The sequence below is a fragment of the Pinus tabuliformis genome, chromosome 6 (assembly GCF_031772625.1).
Source record: "Pinus tabuliformis cultivar Carrire ecotype Pingquan chromosome 6, CPIR1, whole genome shotgun sequence".
NCBI lineage: Eukaryota > Viridiplantae > Streptophyta > Pinopsida > Pinales > Pinaceae > Pinus > Pinus tabuliformis.
This window is the reverse complement of record NC_142292.1, coordinates 1,995,924,794-1,995,951,866: the sequence shown is the minus strand read 5'-3', so window position 1 is coordinate 1,995,951,866 and position 27,073 is coordinate 1,995,924,794. Positions and strand designations below refer to the sequence as shown.

The 27,073-nt window shown below is 38.9% G+C and overlaps 1 protein-coding gene across 1 annotated transcript in view; it reads left to right on the top strand.

Annotated features, from left to right (window-relative positions):
• LOC149267246 (TLD-domain containing nucleolar protein) overlaps positions 1-27,073 on the top strand; it is a 178,212-nt gene that overhangs the window by 104,811 nt on the left and 46,328 nt on the right. The window lies entirely within an intron of this gene.

Here is a 27,073-nt window from a genome sequence, read left to right as displayed (position 1 = left end):
CTATTCTTTATTTAGATTTTGATACATTGCCCCTAGCTAGATGTCAATTGTATCAAATGCTACATAGTTGACAAAGATAGGAAGGAAACTATTGCTCTTGGTGTAAGGATCGTGCTTTGTTTAGATTGGTTGACATTGGATAGGTTAGGGAGCATGCTCTAGTAGTCAAAGGCTCAAAAGTGCATTAGATATCAATACACCTTGGCCTCAATGGTGTGGGCATCTTAACTTTGCTTACCTCTCTTAGTTATCTTAAGAGAATTTGGTGGATGGACTTCTTGACATCTAGCATTAGATTTTGGGTGTATGTAAAGCTTGCTAGGCAAGGAAACAACATCAAGTGCCATTTGAGGAAGGACATAGTTGGAGAGCATAGAGAGTCCTCGAACTGGTTTAGATGCTTATGGACCAATGAACATGGTATCAGTCACTTAAGCTAGGTATTTGCTTTATTTGTTGATGAATATGGTAGGAAAATGTGGGTGTACTTTTTGAAATTGAAATATTAAGTGTTTAATGAATTTTAAATATTGAAAGCATTAGTAGAAAAAGAGTTAGGGTGTCACATTACCACTCTTAGGTTTTACAATGGTTGTTGAGCCACAGAGAAACAAAAACCATTGAACGCAGACCTGATTAGGCTTCATGAGAGGTGGAGGGATGCTCTTCAATGATGCGGCACCCATAATTGTAGAGGTCTTCATCCTCGGAGGGATGGCCCTCTTTGCTTGAAGAACCGCCACCAGGAGGGATGCTCGGACCAGCTTGATTATCCTTGACCTGGGTTGCAATGCACTTACTCGGACCTAGGTCGCCAAAGTCACCCCAGAGGGCACGACAGCCTGACTAGAAGTAACCTCACGAATCTCAATGGTGACAAAGGCTAGGAAGGAGACATTATTGAGAGTACAGGGGAACTGAAGACGAGTTGTATTAGGAGGAGAATTGAGCGAGCACGCTGCCGAATTTAGCTGCCCACGACCTTGTCCACGACCACTCCTGGTAATAGGATATTGGTCGGCAGAAGTCCAAGGAGAAGGACGAGGAATCCGTCGTGGAGGAGGAAGCTTGGCAGATAACTTGCCCCCGGGAACTTCCCCTCCTGCAACTCATTCTCTGGTGCAATCTGGGCATAGTGGGAAGAGCAGGAGGTTCAGAACTGACTGCAATACTGTGGAGGCAGAAGGGGACTAAAAGTAGCTTAGCTTCAGTGCCCAGAGGGGCAGTGGTAGGGACAGAGGGCGAGCTGCTATTGAAATTGCAGAAAGGGCTGTGAGAAACTTGAAGGGCGAACAATAAATCCACCCAGCGATCCAGAGCCCAACTTCTCCCTGGGCTGAACCGAGAGCGCAACTCTGCTATAGCAAGGGAGTGACGCAAGCGCAAAGGAGGAGTGCAAATGAATCCAGATAGGGGCGTCATGATAGAAGAATGAACAGGCTGGTAAGGAGGGACATGCTGCATTAATGCAGCAATGAAGTTGAGAGCATAGTAATTAAAGACAGTAAATGCTCGAGGCTGGGTGGCAGTGGTAATAAGCCAGACGCCAACCCATTTAGCCGCCCACGTACCGTTCAGACCATTAAACACCCGGATCTGGGAGAGATAGATCTTGTTGCACCAGGAGAGTGCAGTCTCGTTTGAGTTGTATATCATTGGAACTGTTCAAAGGGCCAGAGAAGAATGGGAGCTGCTGATCAGCTCCTTGATTTGCCAGTCTATCTGCTACCTTATTAGCTGTTCGCCGAATGTGCTTGAAGGTGATGCTGCATGGAGCCCTGAGCCATTCTTCAATTTGTTCCAATCTGCTTAGGAGCCACCAGCTCGAAGCGATCTTTGCTGCTGAAGAACCTGAATGAATCCAAATAGCAGCCTCTATTAAAATTTGAGAATCCCCTTCCACCTCTAGAGGGAAATAATTGTTTATTTCTGCTATACAAATGCCCTTCCATAAGCCTTCAAGTTCGGCAGCGTTGTTGGTGTCTCTTCCAAGCGAACCGTGATATATGTGCAGAACAGAGCCTACAACATCTCTGAAGATACCACCATATCCAGCCGGCCCAGGATTGCCCTTAGCAGCTCCGTCAAAGTTCAGTTTGTAAGGGTGGATGGCAGGAGGAAACCAGAATTGGGGAGACTCAGAGTGGATGGAGGAGCTGGGCTTGATATGAGCTAAGAAAGTGAGATCCAGGTTCCAATTGGCCAGAATGAGGCATTCCTGAGGTGAAACTGGCAAATCTAAGTCTTGCCAATGTCTTAGAGCTAGAGTTTCTTGAATGTTTTGCTTGAGAAGTAGCCAGAGAGTGTCAAGGGGCTTACTGTGATTTTTAAAGATTCTGTTATTTCTTTCCTTCTAGATGATCCAGTAGACAAAGCCCGGTAAGAGGTACCAGAGGGAATTGAGAAGAGGACTTTGGAAAGGATGCCGAGGCCAGTTCTTGATGGTATTTAAAATATCTCCCACACATCTGCCTGTTCTTCTATTACACTGGCTGTTCTCTCCCAAAGTTGATCTGCTAATGGGCAGGTGTCCAGGAGATGCAAGATGGTCTCTGTGTGAAGATTGCAGTTGGGATATCTGGAAGGCCCAATAAATCCTTGCTTTTGTAGATTATCCCAAGTGAGGATCTGTTGTTTGCTTAGTAGCCAGAGGAAAGTGGAGACCTTAGGCCAAATACTTGGTTGCTAGACCTGATCCCATAGCTGATCCTTTATGTTCTGCGCGGGTTGATAGAGAAGATGGTATGCTTCCTTGGTAGTGAACATACCTTTGGGAGTATATCCCCATCGCACTTTGTCCTTCTGATCAGAGAGTTTAATTTTCCTGAGTTTGAGCTCTTGATCAATCTCTTCATAAGTTTCCTCCTGCCAGTTAGCCTGCCAGGTGTTAGCTGTTCTCCAAAGTTGAAAACCTTGAGGGGATTGCTGCTGCCAAAATTGATGGACATGGATTTGATCATTTTGCTGCATAGTTGCTTGCCACTTAGGTTTGTGAAAGAGAGGCAAGTTTAGGAAGTTCTTGCCAAGAGTCCTCCCAAAATCTTGCAGTGGTACCCGAGTGAATTTCCCAGAAGCTGTGCGCTTGAATATAGGCGCTGTGTTGCTTGGCCGCATTCCAACTCAGCGAGCCAGGGGTGGTCGTACTGATGCGGATGAGATCCTCCATTGGACTGCCTGGAGCATATTTGGCCTACCAGATGCGAGCGCCCATGGTGTTGTCGCTGTGGAGGGGATCCCTCAGACCAAGCCCACCAGTTGACTTCGGAAGACAAACCTCCGTCCATTTGACCAGAGCCCATTTTCTGTTGTGGCCCGAGGAACCCCAAAGAAAGTTTCTTTGAATATTGCGGATATTTTTAAGAACCCATTTAGGGCAGCCAGGATTGAAAATAAATACAGGGGCAAGGCTTGGAGAACGGATTTGATTAGGATAAGCCTGCTTGCAATGTTGAGCGAGCGATAGGTCCAGGACGAGAGCCTGGTTTCTAAATTGTCAAGGAGGGTTCTCCAGGAAGCATGTTTGATGGCTGAATCAAACAGGGGAGCTCCAAGATATTTCGAAGGAAGCATGGATATCGGAAAGTCCAAAAGCCTGGCTATATTTTTTTGAGTGAGAATGGGAGTATGGAAGAAGAAGAGCTGGGATTTGGAGGCATTGATAGTGGTGCCAGAAGCTTCTGAGAAAAGATTGAGCAGGGACTTGAAGGCAGAGGCCTCTTGAACTAACGGATGGTCGAAAAGCATATTATCATCGACAAACTGTTAGTGAGAGATGGGAGGTTGACCATGCAAAGAAATGCCCTTTAAGGAGTGTGAATTGATAGCAGAATGAAGAAGGCGACTGAGACCTTCGGCCATGAGAAAAAAAAGGAACGGGGAGAGAGGATCGCCTTGATGGATACCCCGGGAAGGACGAAAGGGCGTGGAAGGAGAACCATTAAGAAGAATGGAGAAAGTGGGGGAGGAAATGAGATTCATAATCCATCGAGTCCAGGTAGCATTGAAGCCAAATGCAAGTAATATATGATTAATATAGGTCTAGTTGAGCTTATTGAAGGCTTTAGAAAGATCTAACTTGAGAATCATACCTGGCTTTTTTAAAATCTTGAGGGAATGGATCACTTCATGTGAGAGAATGATACAGTCCAGAATTTGGCGCCCTTCAACATAGCCTGTCTGCTCTGGCGAAATGAGGAGAGGGAGAAGAGGTTTGAGCCTGTTTGCCAAGACTTTAGATATGAGTTTGTAGATTACATTGTAGAGTGCAATAGGCCTATATTTATCAGGTGTATTGGATTCTTCCACTTTAGGAACGAGCGCTATAAAGGTCGTGTTTAGGGAAGGAAGGATCCAGTGCATCGATCGTGATTCTTCCACAAGCTCCCAGACTTCTGTTTTGATATGCTCCCAGAAAGCATGAAAGAAGTTGGCTGTGAAGCCATCAGGGCTAGGCGCTTTGCCATCCTTGAGTTGGGCCATTGTGTCCTCCACTTCCTGCATAGAGATAGGCTAGAGAAGCGTAGTGTTGTGGTCTGCGGTGATGATTTTAGGGATGTGTTGCGTAATAGATCGAATAGCTTGATTTTGCAGCCTGGGGGCTCCCGAAGAATGTCCAGAAAATACTCTTTGAATTCCTGTTCCACTTCTTCATGCACCTCTAGACGCTCCCCTTGCTGATTATTAATGAAGGTGATGTTATTATGCATTCTCCTTTGAATGGTAGACCTGTGAAAGAATTTGGTATTTTTCTCCCCATCCTTTAGCCATTTGATCCTGGATTTTTGTCGCCACAGGGTTTCTTCTTATTGCCTTCGTGCTTCAATCTGGGTCAAGAGGATCTGCTCCTGTTGCGCATAGGCTTCCGTTCTTCCTTCAGAGATAATACACTGTTATAGTGTATTCATTTGCTGCTCCAGCACTTTCCGATGATCAAAAATGTTACCAAACTGAGTGCGATTCCATGATTTGAGAACTTGTTTAAGGTATTTTAACTTTTGTTGAAACTGGAACATCTTGGCTCCTGCATGGGGAGTGAAGGATTTCCAGGCATCGATGACTACTTCTTTGAAGTTAGGATGAGAAAACCAAAAGGATTCAAAGCGAAAAGGTCTATTGCACTTAGAGCCCGGACGTGATCACTGTAGCATTATGGGCCAATGATCAAAGCCCACTTGAGGCATGATGGAAGCATGAAAGTCCCCACCCAGGTGAATGGCATTATCCGACATAAGGAATCGATCCAGCCTAGATGCAATATGCTGTGGTCCCCTTCTTTTGTTGGTCCATGTATACATACCATTAGAAGTCTGAAGGTCCATTAATTGATTTCTGTGGATGAAGTCTTTGAAGCCGATGCTGTCACCTTCCAGCCTCAATCTTCCTCTTGATTTTTCCTCCAAAGCTGTGATGATATTGAAGTCACCGCCGCAAACCCAAAGGGGAAAGCTCCTATCAAAGTTGAGAGCTCTGAGTCTGTTCAGCAGATCCATATTTTTTTGTAAATCTTGTGGGAAATACACATTAGAGAGATGACCATGGATATTGGTCCCGATTAGGTGGAAGGTTGTCTAAATAAAGAAGTGTGAGGCATGAAAATCTTGAAGGAAAAGAACATGAGGGTTCGACACGATTGCTAGCCCTCTTGAGGCCCCTGAAGCATCCCACCGAGATTGAGAGGCTTCCCGACCAGGCTTTATTTAGAATCTTTTGCAGTGCAGTGCTATTGCATTTTGTTTCTTGTAGAAAGACTAATGAAGGCTTTTCTTGCTGGATCATATTTTTTAACATTCTGTGTTTTGCAGGGCTATTAAGCCCTCTCATGTTCCATGAGATGTGCTTCATGAGGAACAATGGGGAAGAGATTTGAAAAACTTGGTCAGCTTGGGAAATCTACTAGATTCCACCAGCATTTCTCCAATAATAATGGTCCTCTGCAGATCCGTTTTGCGCCCGCGTTTCTTCGTGTCTTTCAGTATTTTTTTTCCATCCCAAGGACTACCTGCCTGAATACCAAGACATTTGTTATGCTGTGCTCTGGCTAAAACTACTTCAAGTCTTTCTATTTCCCGGGGGGGTATAGCACTAAATTCTTTCTGTCGACACGCTGCTTCCAGGCTGAGAATGTCCAGACCTCCCAGATCTACACTTTTTGGTTCCTCATCCATGTGTATCGGTATGTTCTGTTCTTCCTTGTTTGACTTTTGATGGATTTTGAGAGCTAGAGCTGCATGTATCTCCATGTTGGAAGACTGTAGGGTTGTATCTAGATCTTTTTTATCAGAGGAGGTAGAGGCAGGGATGCTGGTGAGAGCGGAGGCTGAGAGCGGAGCTGAAGATTTTGGAGGAGGGGGGGTGAAGAGGGAGATGGATCTGAAGGAGGGATTAAAAGGGGATCCTCCATGTTATTTTGAGAAGTCAGGATTTCGAAACTGTTTCGAGCTTCAGGTTTCTTGAGATTATCTGGGGCGACTTGAGATTTCTTGGCGTGCTTTCTTCTACTGGAGACCTTTGTGAATCCCTCAGCATCTTTGCTCGTCTCAGTATCAGGGGCTTTAGACTGAAGATTCAGTGGGCAATCCCTGAAAAGATGGCCATGTTCATGGCATTTCCTGCAACGAAAAGGAACATGCTCGTAGTCTATTGTTTGGACCCATTCAAAATCGTCATGAAATAGACTTACCGAGTCTGCGAGTGCTTTGGCCAAATGCATGTGTACACAGATCCTGGCATAGGAGGTGTATCTTCGGAATTTAGTTTCCTCAACGACTTTGATAAAAACCCCCAGGCTATTGCCTATGTCCTTTAAGGTTTCCTCGTGCCAGTATTCTAGGGGAGGTGAGTACAAACGGATCCATATTGGAGCTCAGTTGAAATCTTCTTTGTCTGGATTGAACCTTTCAATCCAGTCACGAAGGTACAGGCCTGCAGAGTTGAAGAAGTACGGACCTCCCTCAAAGATACGAGTTTTGTCCTCCAGACAGTTGAAAGTAGCAATGAAGAAGCCCTTGGGACCAAGCTGCAGGGTAACCTATCCTTTAGGCTTCTATTTGGAGGCGATCCATCCTTGCAAGGCCTTTTCAGCTGGCCAGAATCCGAGGACCTTGCCTATGACTGCTGATCCCTCATGTATTGGATTTGGCTGTTGATTCGGTGACTGGGGAGATATATTTTGATTCTTTCTGCAGATTTGGGGATGCATGTAGCAGAGGACGCCTTTGGCTGTGGCGTTGAGGCATTTTGGTCAATGCCTTTGTCGTTGGCGGCTGCGGAACCTGCAGCGGCAGGATCTATGTCATGAGCGGCCAGCAGGGTGGTATAAGGACTGGCCTGAGGGTCTGCGCTTGCAGAAATGTCAGAAGAGGGACCGATGGGGTGAGGGGGGGCCGCGCCCACCCCTCTGGAGGGCGTATTCATGGAGAACGGGTCAGCGGAGAAGCCGAATCAGGAGAGCAGTGAGCACAACTATTATATATTAATTATAATCATTATATCATTTAATTAAATATTAATTATATTCATTAATGATTATACAATTAATATATAAGTAATTAATTAATTAGCTATTAAATTATAGTTATTATATAATTATTAATTATTTAAAAAAAAAATTAAAAACAAAGTTCAAGTTAAGGAAAAAGGTTAAGCTGTATAAATATACACCACCACATACCCAATCAATGTCTTCATCAATGATGATCATTGATTTTAGTAAAAAATTGATAGTTCTTGAGAATAAGGTTGTTGGACATTGTAATGAAATCAAGGAGCTCCAGAACACAACAAAGAGAATAGAAAATCAGCTCGAGCAGAATCATAACGAATTTAAAAATGATCATGCAATTATTTCAAATAAGGTAGATCTAAATCATAATGCAACGTTACTAGCTCATGATCAAGCAATGACGATGTTAAACTATATTTGTGAAAGGTTGAAAATTACTCCTGATCAAATACCCCAGAATAGCGAAGCTAGTCAACATCCATATTCTTTGGATACATCAAACTCATCAGACTCACATCAGATCCCTGAGTCTACAAAATCATCCTCCATGGGCAATCATTAAAATAGCAACACAAACTTTCAGAATATGCAACTCTGGAATCAATACTCAAATATGCAGATCTTGAATCAATACCCCTTCTTCACTCCACCAGTTGGTACATATCAACAAAGAGTAAAACTTGAGCTCTCCAAATTTGACGGTAACGAGAAATACAATGTTGCATGGTTCAATAAAGCAGAAGAATATTTCTAGATTTATGGTATTGGAAATGATGATGAAAAGATTAGGCATGCATCCATGCAAATGGAAGGTGAAGCATATAATTGGTATATGTGCTAGAAGAAAACGACACACGCCATTAGTTGGAAGAAATTCAAAAATACATTCTTTAAGAGGTTCCAAGAAGTCAAAGATGAAGAGTTCTTCGCAACACTCACTAGGCTATAACAAAAAGGAGATGTGGAGGAATCCACTAGAGAATGGGAAAGTCTAGCTACATGAGTACCTGGGTTGTCGGAGACTTGTCTTATTCAATCATACATCACGGGACTTAAACCACATGTCTAGGGTGAGCTTCATGACATCACTTCTATAGAAGAAGCAAGACAAAAAGCAAAAGTTGCAGAAAAGAAGCTCGAAGGGATACAATGGCCAAAAGTTGAAAGAGTATTTTCGAGACGAAAATTTCCCCAAACTGCTAACGCGGATAAGACAAAATATGTTCCACCATAGTTACATGAAGGAGGAAAAACTAGTTTGGAAATGCAAAGAATGAAGGTAAGTGCAAACGTTGTGGCGAAAAATGGGATCCTAAACATAAATGTGTTAAAGGAAAAGAGACCAAGAACTTGTATACATGTGAAGCAACCAATGATTCAGATAGTGAAGAATCAGATGTAGAAGAAGTTGAAGATTCTCGACAATTTTCTTAAGAATAAGATAATGAGAATATTCCGCAAGTGTCATTATCGACCATGACATGTATATCTTAGCCCCAAACATTAAAGTTAAAAGGACATATCAAAAAGAGCAATGTAATGGTTCTAATAGATTTCGGCAACACCCATAACATTTTGGACTCAAATATAGCAAAAAGGCTCAACATTTTCGCATATCCCATGCCCAACATGAAAGTGATGGTCGCCGGTGGAAAGAAAATTGAAAAATTAGGGAACTGCCATAAAGTCAAATTACAGATTCCAGACTACAATCTAGAATCCTCTGTTCTGCATTGTACCATTAGGAGGTGTGGATGTGGTCCTAGGTATCGAATGGCTACAAACCCTAGGCACCTACTCTGGCAACCATCAAAAACACTTTATAAAGTTTATATGGGAGGGGGCAGAAATACAAGTTATTTGGGTTCTGTTGCACATATTTTTTCAAAGTTCCAAGGAAGCGGAAGTACCAGATTTTTTTGACAGAATCAGATCGTCTATCAACAATTATTATGTTATTGTAAACCCATTCTTCAAGTTATGTAATGTAAATGATGCTAGTAAGACCGTGAATGCATGTAACAACCTAGGTAAGCATATTATTTTGGCGAGAGCTTCATCCTAGGAGGTTTTTCGTTTCATTGATTCATTTGTGTTTCTAAACATGGATGGTCGACAAAGTTTTTCCATCCAACCTCACCCTAAAGCTAGGGTGGAATTCTTCGTCAAAGTCTTAGGTGAGTCATAGTGTTCTAGTCGAGTCTCATATAAAAGTGATTTGGGAATAATTTAAGCTATTTGGCTAAATTATTTTATTACAAATCACTTAGTCTATTAGCTCATATTGTGTCACAGATTGGGTATGTTTTTTGAGGGTTTAAGCCGAATGGGTATTCCCCCCTTTGAGGGTTGAAATTGTAAATCTCATGTAAAAAATATTTTGATGCATGGCCCCTCATACTTAAAAATACCATGGTTAAAATATTAGAGGGTGGAAAAAAAATTAATCCCCTCATGTGTCAATCAATTAATTTTTTTGGCAAAATTAAATTAAAATCCTATGCCAAAAATTTAATTAATTAGAGTCAAAATTAAAATGTCTTAGGAGAATTAAATTCTCCAAGTGAAAGATTTGTGGGTTTTGAAAGGAATAATTTTTGGAGGTCTTCCACCAAAGGAATATTGGATATTTCAAGAAAATTTGGACACTTAGGCCTTGATGGTTAAGTCAAAGTCGATTTTTTGAGGAAATTAGCCCAAAATAATTAATTTTGAGCTAATTAAAATGGAACTAAATGATAAATTCGAAAATTCCTCAAAAGTAAAAATTCAATGGCTAAGATTAAAAGATGATCAAGTATTTTTCGACGGCAAAGATTATTTTGACAAAGATCAAGGAAACTAGCAGTTATTTTTCACTTGGAGGAATTATCTATAAATTAGAGACTCATTTGAGTCTCTAGCTATTTGATTTCCAGCTAAGAAATTGTTGATGAAGCATTTGTGTAAAGTATTGTCTCGTTGGCAACTATTTTTTTCTATCATAATAAAGACTTTGGGGTGCAACTCGAAGTGTCCATGTTCATGATTTGTGGTATGTACTGACTACATACATTCCTATGTTGTGCTACTGCTAATATATGATTGTCTTGTGATAAATACATAGTGTTTGTAGGTACTTCAGTCCTTGGTCTCCAAGTTCACAAACTGTGGGCAGGGATCAACTTTGCTTGGATCCTGAATATTTATGTAGTGAATTAAATCTTCTCTAAGACTATAGTGTGCATGGGGTTTTTGAAGCGTTTTTAGCCATTTATCAAAGAAAATAGCCACAAAAATTTTATTTCTCAAAAAATTAAATTTTCAAAACCCTTGTTTATTTGTATATTTGTAAAATAATTTGTAAATTATTTTTGCTAATTGGGGTTTTGGGATTTTAAGATTTTGTATATATTTGGGGTTTGGGTGTTTTATTTTCATTTTTGCAAGTGAAATTTATTGAAATCAAGAGAAGAAGCTGAAGTAGAGCTAGATCTAGGCCCTTGAGGGTAAGATCTAGTCTCTAGAATTTTTTTGCAAGGCCAACCATTGAAAAATTTGTTGCAAAATTCGGATTGGGAAGATAATTTTTGTTGTTGTTGTTGTTGTTTTAAGCCTGAAGCAAGGGTTTCAATTTTTAGGCCTCTCGGGCTTGGATCCAACCTCCGCTAGCCTCGTGTCAACCTTGTTTTTGCCTTTGCGTCATCTTTTTCGGCCTCTTGGAGGCAGGCCGTAGCCTCTAAGGGCCTCGACCCTCTTTCCTAGCCCCTGCGTTGGGGTTTCTAGGCCATTTTTGGCCTAGCCATGGCCTCAGGAAGCCTCAACCTCCTTCCTCCACCCTAGACGGCTGCCCTTTGGGCTAGTCGTGGGCTTTTTAGCCCTAAAACCCTAGCCACTCCCTCTTTTTCGGCCTCCTAGCCCCTGCGTCCAACCCTTTGTTTTTCCTTCCTTGGCCAATTTTGACCCTTGATCTGCCTTCCTTTATCCTCTAAGCCTCAACGCTATCCCTATTTGGCCTAGCGTTGGCCTTCTCTAGCCCTTGTCTATTTCTGAAGTGTTTAAGACTGAATACTTGGTGGTTTTGTAGGTTTTTGGGCTTTAAAAAGTTTGATTTTCAAGTGGCATCTTCATCCATCTGCAAGGCGTTAGGCCTAGGGTTTGGTCTCTAAACACTCATTTTGCCTTTGTTTTATTACAACAGTGATAATAGTGATATAATAGCCCTAAAAACACATTTGAATTGGTCAAAATCACTCAAAATTTTAATTCTCCTAAATTTTGGTCACTTGGGCATCTAGGATCTAGCTTAGATCTAAATATTTGCTTGTTGGAATTTTCTGCATAAGTCACTGAATCAGATCTGCAATTTCTGAATCACACACCTAAAGAGGGCTCAAAAAATTGATTTTTCAGTTTCGGTAAATTTTTCTTATTTTGGGCATATTGGGCATTGGTTTTAACATCATTAGCTTGCTGATCTACTGATTTGTTTACTGCTGTTATAAGATATATCAGATTTGATCTAGCATTGAATACTGCATCTTAAAGTGGCTTAAAACTCATATTTTACTTTGGCAAGTTGTTGGGCATTTCACTGATCATTGCTAATCACTATTGGCTTGTTATCCATTGAATCTAAGGTGTTTTCCTCACTGCTGTTATAATTTTCTTACTGCTGTCATAACAATCACATATCACATCTTAAGAGGTCTGAAAATTGTAATTTTACATTGGATAAACATTGGGAAATTTTCTACCTCATAAGTTTGGCAATTTTCATGTTAAAGTGATCTCACTACTGCTGTCATAAAATCAATAAGTGCTGAAATGTTATGGTTGATTTTGGAATCTAACACTTGCTTATCTTGAGAATTTGTTAACTTGACACTTAACACACTCAACATCTAAGTCTTTAAATCTCATTGGTGGTTTAAGTTGTTTGAGCATTGGCATCATTGTGTTTGACATCTAATTAAGGCATTGTTAAGAAATCGTTAGATAATTGCTCTAAGTTAAAGATCATAATCTTAAGAGGCTTTGATATCTTGGTTGTTTATCTTAAACATTTGGCATCTTAAGTTTCATTGGTTATCATTCTAAGTGAGCATTTCAACATTGGTCATTGACATATCTCAAGTAATCATTGTTGAATTAGACATCTGTTCTAAACATCTTGTGGAATATTGTTGAATATTGACACTTGTATCTTTAAGCACTTGTCTTAAGATTGTTATCTAATCATTGTTAAGTACTTTGGCTATAAGATAATTCACACTAAGTACTTAAATAACATAAAGAATCTTAACTCAAGAAGACTTTACTCAATCTATCTCGCATAAGCATCCTAGGACATAGTTTGCATTAATAATTTATCTCTAAGTATAAGCTTGGTTGATAGACTCCTAGGGCAACTCTTTTCCAATTAGCTTGAGGGATTCAACTCTTCTTAGTGGCTAACACAGTGACCTTGCAATAGTTAGAGCTACAGTTTCTGCAGCGCCGGAGGCACTGGGTGGGTGGAACACGGGGAGGTATCGTTAATCCGACTACTGCTTGCTTCCCGTTGGCTTCCATTTCACGACTTACTCTAAACACTGTTTCTCAAAACAATTAAGGGAGAGGTTCATTTTAGACTAGGCATTTAAGCTAAAAATAACCATCCTTACATCACACCTAGCTCGTAGGAAATTGCATATCATATAGGATAGTCTATCATATTAAGCAGTGGGTGTCCATCCGGTTACTTGGTTTCAATTTATAATAAGCAAGAATTGTGACTCCATGAGGCACTAGTCTCATCTTAAAATCTAATTTAATCATTAATCTTGCTAAATTCTACCGAGTAGCTAGGCCACCCATTCGTGTCTCCCAAGCAAGTTGGTTCCCAACTTGTTTTCTTTCACCTCATTCCATAGGGACTACCCCCCATAGCCCGCTATTGGGAGACAACTAGAACGGAGTGGGCGGGGTTTCAAAGTGACAATGCTCGCCCTGAGCAGTTGTCACGATGCTTGTACAATCTGGGCGACAACATGTTCCAACCTCCTTAGAATCAACTTGTATCGTCATACCAGATGATGAAGTTGATCCAGAAGGGAGTACCAACATATGTAGTGCAATGTCATCAGATGCAAACGTTGGCTTCAAGATTGGTTAGCAAAGAAACACTTGAAGTTCAAGAACTACCACCCGAAGGTCAAAAACTGATCCAAAAACACAAACAGGTGTTACAAGATCTTCCTATGAAGATGCCACCAGAAAGAGAAATTGAGCACATAATCGAAGTCAAATCAGGGTCAAACCCTGTCAATATCAAGCCATATAGATATCCACATCATCAAAAAACTGAAATCCAAAGGTTAGTCCAAGATCTTTTGAAGCGTGGAATCATCTCAAAAAGTAGAAGTCCTTATGCTGCTCCAGTTGTTCTAGTATGAAAGAACGATGAATTCTTTAGACTATCTGTAGATTATCGAGGACTAAACAAGGTGACGATTAACAACAAGTTTTCAATCCCCTTTATAAATGAAATACTAGATGAAATTTATGGAGCCCAATATTTTTCAAAGTTGTACTTGAGATCGTGATACTACCAAATCAGAATAAGGCTAGAAGACATATCATAGACTTATTTTTGAACACATGTAGGTCATTATGAATTTAAGGTAATGCCCTTCGGATTAACTAATGTTCCAACAACCTTCCAAGCCACCACGAATGAGGTATTTCGTCTGTATCTAAGGAAGTTTGTGTTAGTGTTCTTAGACGATATTCTAATCTATAGTAAAACCTTGAAGGAACATCTACAACGTCTGGAGCAAGTTCTCACTATAGTAGAAGAACATCAATTCTATGCAAAGTTGTCCATATGTACCTTTGGAAAAGAAGAGGTAGAGTACCTTAGACACATAATATCCAAAGAGGGAGTAAAAGTAGATCCTAATAAGATCAAGGCTATAAAAGATTGGCCCAAACCAGTTAACTTTTCCAAATTAAGAGGATTCTTAGGGTTGATTGGGTACTACTGAAGGTTTATTAAAAACTATGCCCATGTAACTGCACCTGTAACGGACCTTCTAAAGAACTCATTTTGATGGGATGATGAAGCGGAAAAGTGTTTGGAAGACTTAAAGGAAATTATGTCTAGTGCACCTGTATTGGCAACTCCAGAGTTTTCAAAACCGTTTGTAATTGAATCTGATGCTTCAGGTTTTGGCATAGGAGCAGTACTGACGCATGATGGTCATCCAATAGCATTTGAGAGCAGGAAGCTCAACAAGCGAGAATGTCTCAAGTCTACATACAATAAGGAAATGCTCGCCATTATGCATCCATTAGCTAAGTGGAGGCAATATATCCTAGGAAGTAAAGTTCTTAATACAAACAAACCATAATAGTCTTCAACACCTCTGCCAACAGAAAACACTATCTACAAAAAAACAAAGGTGGATCGAAAAAATTGCCGCCTTCGACATGGATATATTACATAAGAAAGGGAAAGACAACGTAGTAGCAAATGCTTTGTCTAGGAAAGACGAAGAATCATCATTACTTGCAATTTCAGTTGCTATCCCAGAATGGCTTAATGAAATTCGAAGTGAGTATGCAAAAGATCCAGAAACAAGTGCTATAATCAATAACCCTCCTCAAAATTCAAAATTTGAATGGAAAAACGATATTTAGTGGTACAAGGGGAGAATTTACCTAATTCCAAATTCTAAATTTAAAGCCAAAGTTCGCAAAAAGTCCCATGTAGGTTTCTTTAAAACCTATCATAATGCACGATAAGCATTTTTCTGTAAGGGAATGAATAATGATATTAAAAAATATGTTCCAAAATGCGAAAAATGCCAGAGAAATAAAAATGAGAACATTATGACACTCGGACTGCTCCACCCCTTAAATATTTCAAATCAGAAGTGGGAGGAAATATCAATGGACTTTATTGAAGGGTTACTTGTGTCTGATGGCAAGGAAAAAATTCTCGTAGTAGTCGACAGACTCACCAAGTATGCACACTTCATTGGAATGAGGAAATCAAATTTAGCAAAACAAATCGCTGAGATATTTTGCAAGAATGTCTACAAATTACATGGGTTTCCCAAGGTCATTGTTAGCAATAGAGATGCCATATTCAAAGGTAATTTCTGGAAGGAATTTTTCAAACATATAGGAACCTACCTCAAGATGAGTTCAATATAGCATTCTCAAACAAATGGTCAAACAAAAGTTGTCAATAAATGTTTAGAAGACTACCTATGTTGTCATGCAACAAGCAAACAAAATAAGTGGGCTCAATGGTTACATCTCGCCGAATGCTGGTACAATTCCACTTACCACACTTCAACAAAAAATGACCCCATTTCAAGCTCTGTATGGTTATGAACCTCCTAGATGGAAGGCCCTTACCATTATCGAGACAAAACTTCCAGTAGCTAAAGATCAGTTAGAAGAAACCCAAAAGGTCGTCCAAGCACTAAAGGGAAATCTAAATATTGCAAGAAATCGTATGAAGCAGCAGGCTGACCGCAACAGAACAGAGAGAGAATTTGAAGTTGGAGAATGGGTATTTGTTAAACTTCAGCCTTGCAACAAAAGGGAAAAAGCAAATTGGCACCAAAATTCTATGGACCTTATTAGGTTAGCAAAAAAATCAGCTTAGTAGCATACAACTTAAGCCTTCCTGATAAGAGTCGTGTTCACAACGTTTTCCATGTGTCTTGCCTTAAAAAGACACTTGTAAATACAAATCAACGCATACAACACTTTCGACATTAGATGATGAAGGGAAGATCATTTTAGAACCAGAAGGTATCACCTTCACCCAGGAAAAGAAGTTGCGATCATGAGTAATCAAAGAATACCTGATTAAGTGGAAAGACCTACCAAAAGAAGAAGCTTCCTGGGAGACAAAAGTGTTTTGTCAACAACATCCGTTGTTACGTATGCTTTGAGGACAAAACATCTTTTCAAGAGGAAGGCAATGTTATATAAAAAAATTAATAATTTTGTAAGTTTAGATTAATTAGGCTAAAGGGCACGATCAAATGATCGTGCCCTTTCACCAAGAAGCACCCGAGGCGGTATATAAGCCAGGGGCCCTCCTATGTAACATCATCATTCAAGTTATATATATATATATATATGTATGTATGTATGTATGTATTTCTGTCAATTGCTGAGCTTATTCGCTCCAACTTTGGTTTTTTCTTTTGGAATTGACTTGGGTTTTTCAAACTGTTTTGTGAGGAATTATGCTTCTCGAACACCCCCAAGGTGCTCCTTAGACACTTCCTAGATGCTTCCTAATGTTAATGTTAAATTCTTAAAGTAAAAGTGACATTCTTCTTAATCTTTCATTTTCATCATTTTACTTAAATTTTTAACATTACCATGACATGACTTAGGATGTTTGAGAGTGGTTCCAACCTCATAGACGTCATATGGAGAAATATAATTTCATATCCCATTCAAAATTTAGCAAGGTTAACATTTTTAGGATATCAGGATCAATGGGATTGTGGCATTTCATTAGATTATATCATGTATGACAGTATGAGGGTATGTGATTGGCATTTAATTAAGAGCACCCAACCCTATATGTACCCCAAACTCAAGTGTTGGTGGTGTTGATTGTTGAACTCCTTTGTCATGGCCTAGCAAAAATGTACCCTTCACTCAAGTCAAAATTATTGATCAGGCATGTTTAGCTTTCTGTACCATATTATAAGGTTTTGGTTAAGCAGTTTGATGAAAACTGGGCAATGTTGACTAATATCCATAGAGAATCAAAGTATAGGCAAATACTAGACAAGGGGAGAGGAATCTAGATTCTAGATGGTTAATGCTTGAATAATTAATCATTGATGTACAATGGATGCCATATCTATCTTGATTTGTGTACAAATATGCATGTTTTCATATGTTCTATAACTAATTTGGTATTTTAGATGTTTTTTTGAACACACACACACACACACATATAAACACTTCCGAGATGCTTTGCTTCCTAGATTTTTGGAAAATGATGCTTCTGACGCTTCGCTTCGAGAAAAACATCCCTGCTACATGCAACATTGGTTCAAAACAATTTGATAACTTTGTGTTAAGCGTGGAATCAAAGGACAATTCATTAGACTCTACACTCTATGACAAAATGGATTGATTGAGAGGCGAAGCCATATTATCACAGAGATTGCTTGGTGTATGATGAAGAACATGTGTTTTCTCAATAGTTTTTGGGTTGAGGTAGTGTTCATAATTGTATAACTATTGAATACATCTCCAACAATCACAGTGAATTATAACACTGCAGAGGAAGCATGGTTTATGAGAAAGCATGGTTTATGGTTTGTGGTTTAAGGTAGATGCTTCTATTGCATATGCTTGCATCACAGATGAGAAGAGAAACAAGTTAGACATTAAGGGAAAGAAATTGATGATCGTGGGGTACAATGACTAAATCCTATAGATTGGTTGTTGTTGATACCAAATGGTTGATCTTCGACAAAGATTTCATAGTTGATGAGGAAGTTGGACATTTCTAGACTTCTTTAGAGATCAAATAGAACAATAGCTTGTTGTGCCTAGGGATTCAAGAATCAAGCTTTAGCTAGCATCAAATGAAAGGAGCGAAGATTTTGAGCATGAGGTGTTTTAGGGATCTGATGATATTGATATAGGTATGGGTATCTCAGATCATGGTGATATCTTTGATGGGGAAGATCCAAAGAAGAGGACAAACTGTTGGCACAACACCATTGGAGATGTTTAGGTAGGCAAAATGTTCTAGGAATGATCATTAAGAGGTAAGAGCAGACTACTGGTTAGTGCTTATGAAGCATATGAGCCACAACTTACAAGTGTTCAATGAGACAAAAGGGGGGCCTAAATGGGAGAAGGTCGTAGTAGCTACACATGAGAATATGATGAAAAAATAGACTTGGGATCTTGTAGCTCTTCCACTAGGGAGGAGACCCATTTGTTGTAAATGGGTGTATAAGGCAATGTTGCAAACGTCTTGATATTATCACGAAAAAATCGTGAAATTGTGATTTTTTGGCAGAGTTGATGTTTGCCAATTTTTATCGATATTTTGGTGGTATCTTAATTTTTCCAGTGTTTGCTGATTTGTATTGATATTTTCTCGATTTTTATTATTTTTTGGTTTTTTGGATCCTTGCCGATTTTATCCCGATGCTAATGTTTGCAACATTGGTATAAGGTTAAGTAAAAGGTAGATGGCACATTTGACAACTATAAGGCATGCTTAGTTGCAAAAGTTTTCTCTTAGTGAGAGGGCATTGACATTGAGGAAATCTTTGCTCTTAAAACAAAGATGAGCATGATTTGATTAGTTTGAGCAAGGACAACACATTTTTGTTGGAAGGTCCATCAAATGGACGTGAAGAGTGGTCCATAAAATGGATGTGAAGAGTGCCTTCCTCAATTGATATTTGAAGGAAGAGGTCTACATATTTAAACCATAAACATTTTAGGTTCCAAGAAAGTAGCATCTTGTTTGTAGACTTAAGAAGGCTCTATATGTCTGAAACAAACATCTTGTGCATGGTAGTTGTAACAAACAAAGTTCGTACTTCACATTAATCTTTAGAACACTAGCAATATGAAGACATCCATTGAGGATAAGAACATGTATATTGAATAGTGTATAAAAGAATTGATATGAGATATGTTGATTACAAATGAGGCCCTGCTTATATACCTAGGTATGTGCTGTTCATGCATGGTCATTTCCTTAGAGACATGCCTCTTCTATATTAATCGTTAATTATTATTATTATTATATTATTTTTATATAAATTATATTTATAACAGTATTTTAAGATTGATTGGTAATTTGGTGCATTAATGAAGGGGTTTTCGGCAAAGTCTTTTAGATTCCAATCTATATGTCCAAAGCATTCATAATAATATCATTCTATTGGTCATTTATATAGATGACATCATTATTATAGGTAGTGAGGCAAGTGTTATTGAATAGATGAAAACTGATATGAGTAAAGCTTTAGATGTGACTGATCTAGCCATCTTACATTATTGTCTAGTTCTAGAAGTTTTGCAAATAGTATGTTATGTAAAAAATTAGTTAGTTATAGTTTATTAGGCTAAGGGCAAGAGGCACCTAAGGCGGTATATAGCCAGGGCCTCTTACAAAATGTAATCATCATATATTCAATTATTAATAAAATATTTTATCATGGCTGTCAATAGCTAAAATTGTGTGCTTCATATGGTACAAGAGCGAGTAAGATCGCTGCCTTCGTTGTTGTCCCGTGCTACGCTGCCCTCCACACCATTGACTACGGAAGACGTGCATCGGACCCCTGCGCATCTGGTATTGTGCTTGCCTTCTCTGCCATCCGACTGTTCTCCACCGCCTCACCACCGCCGTCGCCATTTTCTCTGTTTGTCGTCTCACTACCATCGCTGCCAAATCCCTCACGCTGTTGCCGTTTGTCCACTTTGCCGACCACCCTTCCAACGATTTCCCCCACATTGTTGACCCATGCCATCAATACACGTTGAGGTTGTTTCCTTAGCTGTGTCTTTTTTTTCCATGACATATTATTTAAAATAACCCACGGAGATTAATATATCATAACATATATTATCTACGATATATAATTTATTTATATATACATATTATATAGTTTAAAACTATATATTATATAATTAAAAAAAACTATATGTTATATAATTAAATTAAATTAATTTAATTATTTAACAAAAATTTTTTTAAGCTGGCGGACAAATATACACCCCCACAAACTCGTTCAATGTCGTCGATGTCAATGGTCGATTTCAGTAAAAAATTGATTGACTTGGAGAATAGGATTACTAGCCACTCCGATGATTTCAACAAAAAATTAGTCGATCTCGAGAGTAAATTTATCGGGCATTCCGACGATATCAAGAAGCTTCAGGATACGACAAATCGGATAGAACTACAACTTGGGCAGAACCAGATCCAATCCGAAATGAATCATAATCAGACATTAGCATTGTTGAACACCTTGTGTGGAAGGACGAAGGTTACACCCGAACAACTATTCCAAGATGATGGAGGTAATCAAGAGCACAATTCATCAGATTCAACAAAGTCAGCAGATTCTCACGAAAAAGCAGAATCTCCAAAAAAATCAGCCACGCCCCATCAAGGAAATAGTAACGCGACTTTTTCAAATAAGCAACTCTGGGATACATTCACCAATCAACACCCTCTTTTCGCTCCACCGTTAGCAACATATCAGCGAAAGGCAAAAGTCGAGATGCCTAAATTCGATGGGAACGAAAAATGCAGTGTTGCGTGGTTGAATAAAGCAGAAGAATACTTCGAGATTTACGACATCGACAATGATGACGAAAAGATTAGGCACGCTTCCATGAAAATGGAAGGAGAAGCATATAATTGGTATATGTGGTGGAAGAAGACGACAATCGCCATCAGTTGGAGAAAATTTAAAGATGCATTCTTTAAAAGATTCCAAGGTGTAAGGGAAGAAGAGTTCTTTTCAACACTCATCAAATTATGACAAAAAGGAAGTGTGGATGAGTACACTCGAGAATGGGAGACCTTAGTAACACGAGTACCTGGGTTATCAGAATCTCGTCTAATTCAATCATACATCTTCGGACTTAAAACTCATCTACAAGTAGAACTTGAGCTTCACGACATTACGTCAACAGAAGTAGCAAGACGAAAAGTTAAAACTGCTGAAAAGAAATTTGAACAGATACTATGATCAAAACTGGAAAAAGTATTTTTGAGACGAAGAATGCCCCAGTCTGTGGATTCAAATAATACAAGATATGTTCCACCACATTGTCGTGAAGGTGAAAAATCTAATGTGGAAATACAAAGGATAAAAGAAGGCAAATGCAAACGCTGTGGCGAGAAGTGGGACCCTAAACATAGGTGTGCTAAAGGAAAAGAATCAAAGAACCTATATAACTGTGAAGCAACTAATGATTCAAACAGTGAGGATTCTGACATAGAAGAAACAGAAGATGCCCCAGAATTCTCTCCAGAATTAGATGACGGAAGTATTCCGCAAGTGTCACTATCAGCTATGACAGGTATATCACAACCTCAGACTCTAAAATTGAAAGGACATATAAAGAAGAACAACGTAGTGGTTCTCATCGACTCTGGTAGCACCCACAATTTTTTAGATGCAACTGTGGCAAAGAGACTCAACATTTTCTCATTTCCCTTACCAAACATGAAGGTGATGGTAGCTGACGGTAAGAAGATTGAAAAGGTAGGGAAATGCCATAAGGTCAAATTGCAGATTCAAGACTTTAATTTAGAATCTCTGTTCTTCACTGTACCATTAGGTGGAGTAGATGTGGTCTTAGGTATCTAATGGCTACGAACTCTAGGCACGTATGTTGCCAACCATCAAGTACAGTTCATATGATTTAAATGGGGAGAGCAGAGGTACAAATACATGGATTCCAAGCACCCGAGAATCAAATTGTATTGTCATCTCAGATGATGAAGATGATTCGAAAAGGAGCACCCACTTATGTAGTACAATGTCACCAATTAGAAATGTTATCTACAAATATGATCAGTGAAGAGTCACCAGAGGTACAAGATCTAATTCAAAAGCATGAAAAGATATTTCAAGACTTGCCTATGAAAATGCCTCCTAACAGGGAAATTGAGCATACAATAGAAGTCAAAGCAGGGTCAGACCCCGTCAACATCAAGCCGTATCGATATCCGCATCGCCAAAAGATGGAAATTGAGAGATTAATCCAAGACCTTTTAAAGTGTGTGATCATCTCGAAAAGTAAAAGTCCGTATGCTGCTCCAGTGGTATTGGTAAGGAAGAGGGATGGTTCATTCAAGCTATGCATTTACTATAGAGGATTAAACAAAATAACGATTAAAAACAAATTCGCAATCCCCTTTATCGACGAAATGTTGGATGAGCTACATGGCGCAAAATACTTCTCAAAATTGGACTTAAGGTCAGGGTATTACCAAATTAGAATCAGGTTGGAAGACATACCAAAAACGACATTCCGAACACATGAAGGTCACTATGAATTTAAAGTAATGCCGTTTGGGTTAACCAATGCACCAGCAACGTTCCAAGCCACTATGAACGAATTATTTCGTCCATATCTTAGGAAGTTTGTATTAGTGTTCTTTGATGATATTTTAATTTATAGTAAAACTTGGAAGGAGCACTTACAACACCTGGATAAAGTTCTTACACTACTAAAAGAGCACCAGTTCTACGCAAAAAAATCCAAATGCACCTTTGGAAAGAAAGAAGTAGAATATCTCGGACACATTATATCCCATGAAGGCGTAAAAGTGGACCCTAATAAAATCAAAGCTATAAAGGAATGGACCAAACCGGTTAATGTATCCAAGCTAAGAGGGTTCTTAGGATTGACTGGATATTACCGAAGATTTATTAAAAGCTATGCACATATAACTGCACCTCTAACAAACCTTTTAAAGAAGAATTCATTTCAATGGGATGAGGAAGCAGGAAGGTGTTTTGAAGAACTGAAGGAAGTCATGTCTAATGCCCCGTTATTGGCAACTCTAGATTTCTCTAAACCATTTATCATCAAGTGTGATGCTTCCAGATTCGGTATAGGTGTAGTGTTAATGCAAGAAGGGCATCCAATAGCTTTTGAAAGTAGGAAGCTCAATAAAAGAGAACGTCTCAAGTCCACATACAACAAGGAAATGCTCGCTATTATGCACGCACTGGCTAAGTGGAGACAATATCTTTTGGGAAGTAAGTTCTCCATTCGAACGGACTATAACAATCTCTAGCATCTCCTTCAACAAAAAACACTTTTCGAAGAACAACAAAAATAGGTTGAAAAAATTGCCGCCTTTGACATGGAGATACTACATAAAAGGGGAAAAGACAATGTAGTAGCAAATTCCCTATCTAGGAAGGATGAAGAACCAGCATTACTTACAATCTCGGTTGTTGTTCTTGAATGGCTTAAGATTCAAAGTGAGTATGCTAAGGATCCAGAAATAACTGCGATAATCAATAACCTTCCAAACAACTCAAAATTTGAATGGAAGAATGATATTCTATGGTACAAAGGAAGAATCTATCTGAATGCAAAGTCCAAGTTTAAATCCAAGATACTCAAGGAATCACATGATTCATTGTTAGTCGGACATGTAGGATTCTTTAAAACTTACTACAATGCATGTCAATCATTCTTTTGGAAGGGGATGAGTCGCGATATTCAGAAGTATGTAGCAGAATGTGACACATGTCAAAGAAACAAAAGTGAAATTATTATGACACCTGGATTACTTCACCCCCTAAACATTCCGAATTAGAAATAGGAAGAAATATCAATGGACTTTATTGAGGGACAAGATTCCTAGTGGTCGACAGACTCACCAAATATGCTCACTTTATGGCAATAAAGAAATCAGACTCAGCTAAACAAATCGCTGAGATATTTTGCAAAAATATATAAAATATATATAAATTACACGGTTTTCCGGAGGTCATTGTGAGTGATAGAGATGCCAAATTCAAGGGTAATTTCTGGAAGGAATTGTTCAACCACATAGGAACCTACCTAAATATGAGTTCCGCTTATCACCCTCAAACAGATGGACAAACAGAGGTTGTCAATAAATGTTTGGAAGCCTACCTACGTTGCTACGCTACAGAAAAACAAAATAAGTGGGCTCAATGGTTGCATCTCGCTGAGTGGTGGTATAATTCTACTTATCACACGTTAGCAAAAATGATGCCATTCCAAGCTTTGTATGGATATGAACCCCCAAAATGGAAGGATCTAGCTACCGTCCAGACAAATCTACTTGCTGTTAAAAACCAACTAGAAGAAACCCAAAAAATCGTCCAAACCCTAAAAGAAAACTTGAATAATGCAAGGAACTGTATGAAGCAACAAGCAGACCGAAACAGAACCGAAAGAGAATTTGAAGTCAGAGAATGGGTATTTGTCAAGCTCCAACCATACAAACAATTGTCCTTGAAACAAAAAGGAAAAAATAAATTGGCACCAAAGTTCTATGGACCATATCAAATCAATAAAAAGATCAGCCAAGTTGCATATAGTTTAAGCCTTCCAGAGAAAAGTCGTGTTCACAACGTCTTCCATGTCTCCTGCCTTAAAAGGGCACTAGGCGACCATCAATCAGCGCAAACAACGCTTCCATCCCTAGATGATGAAGGAAGGGTCATTCTAGAACCAGAAGGTATCTTATCTACTAGAGAAAGGAAGCTTCGATCTCGTGCAATCAAGGAATACTTGATCAAGTGGAAGGACTTACCAGAAGAAGAAGCTTCTTGGGAGACTGAAGCGTTTCATTAGCAACATCCGTCGTTATGTATGCTTTGAGGACAAAGCATTCTTTTGAGAGGAAGGCAATGTTATGTAAAAAATTAGTTAGTTATAGTTTATTAGGCAAAGGGCATGATCAAAGATCATGCCCGTTCACCAAGAGGCACCTAAGGCGGTATATAGCTAGGGCCTCTCACAAAATGTAATCATCATATATTAATTATTAATAAAATATTTTATCATGGCTATCAATAGCTAAAATTGTGTGCTTCATAGTATTAACTTTTTTATTTTACAAGTAAAATATGCCGGGAGTTTTATTGACAAGTTCAGAATGACAGATTGCAAAATATCATCTACACACATGGAGAAAGGGTTGAAACTTTCATCCAATACCGACTTTATGGCAGTTAATGAATTAGTCTATGGGAAGTTAGTGGGGAGATTGATATATTTTACAACCGCTAGGCCTGATTTGGGTTATGTTGTGAGCTTCATTTCCAGATTCATCACAACATCGAAGGTAGAGCATTGGACTGTAGTGAATAGAATGTTGAGATATGTGAAAGGGACACTTGAATTTGGCATTTTGTACGAAAGGAGCAAAGACACTAGGTTGTGGGTATATTGGATATGTTTTAAGCCTTGGCATAGGAGCAATCACATGGATCCGCAAGGAGTAACATGTAGTAGCCCTTTCATCATTAGAGGTAGAATATCGAGGAGCAGTGAAAGGAGTGCGTGAGGCAGTTTATTTTAGGAGAATGCTTTAGGACATGAAGATGTAGTAGATAGAGCCAACAACCCTATTCTGTGACAATAAAGTGGTGCTCAAACTGGCTAAGAATCTATTGTATCACAATTGTACGAAGCATATCAAGATATGTTGCCACTTCATTAGATAGCTTGTAGAGGATCGATGTATTGAGCTAAAATACTGTCAGATAGAGGACCAAACTGTAGACATTTCACTGGTTCTTTGGGTCTGGAAAAGCATGTAAAATTTTGGGATAAGCTTGGTGTAATTAGCAGATTGACCATTAAGGGAGAGTGATAAAGTAAATGTCAAATTATAACTGGTAATTAGATATTAGACATAGACATTAATAAAGTCAGTTTGACTTTCGGTTATTTTATCCTATATTTCATGTTAGTGTTTTACTTGGTCTATCCCATATCCATAAAGTGGATTGACTTGACTAGCTTGTAACCATTTATAAGAAACCTTTCACTTTTTCACTATTAACGTAATCTTTGTTTCCTTTATGTGTTTGTGTTACTGTTTTAATTATAGCTTTGAGATTCCTGTGTTTCTGTTGTTGAAAATTTGACCAAAGTGGTGAAGTTTGTCTTCTTTCCAACACTTAAGGTTCACTCAGTTTGCAGGCTTCGATCAAAAGTAATGGTTGTGACAATGAGATGTACACCTTGAAGGTGCTTGATCGAGAATTGTTTGCTCTGATACAATTTGTAAGGAACTTAAATCGCAGTAAAGCATGAAAGCCCTGCACACATACAGTGTACACTATATATGGTTGTGGAGCACATCTCCCAAAAGTAAACAATGAAGAGTTACACAATAAATCTTTTGATATCAGGGCAAGAAATCTAAATAACCCAATGCATTCAACTATAATATTCTTAAGTCAATGTGTAATTCTGAGTCGATTTACCTCTTATGTATAGTAGTTTTCATTGATTGCCCATATGTGCCTACCATCAGGCTGACCTACCACACATATACATTTGACACTTATCAACCCCTCACCCTGATGGAAGAAATGTCTCATATATGTTGTAACTGGGCTTTGTTTGTCTTTTGAATATTGTCACAGTCGAAAGTTCTCTAAGATCACCTGACCCCACCAGCTACTAACATTAAAATAACAGGATGTTGATCATTTTACATATAAGGTGACTTCTATTGCAGCTAGCATTTACAACTGACTTTAATATTGTCAGAATGTTATTACACGAACTGGCAACAAAGAGAGATTCCATGCCCAATAGAATATGCATCTCGATGGAAGGCCTTGATATGAACTGACATAGTTATTCAAATTTGTATAGCAGAATCACAAATTGGGAAGACCAAAGTGGAACGACTTTACATCTATCTCAACACTAGCCTTTTTGACACTTTCATTTTTGGTCTTTCATTAAAACGCACCACAGGAATCAGGCTTTCTCAATACTTTTCATTGTCTAGATATTTTTCATATCACTATTGTAAGATAGAGGAGAGTCAGGTTA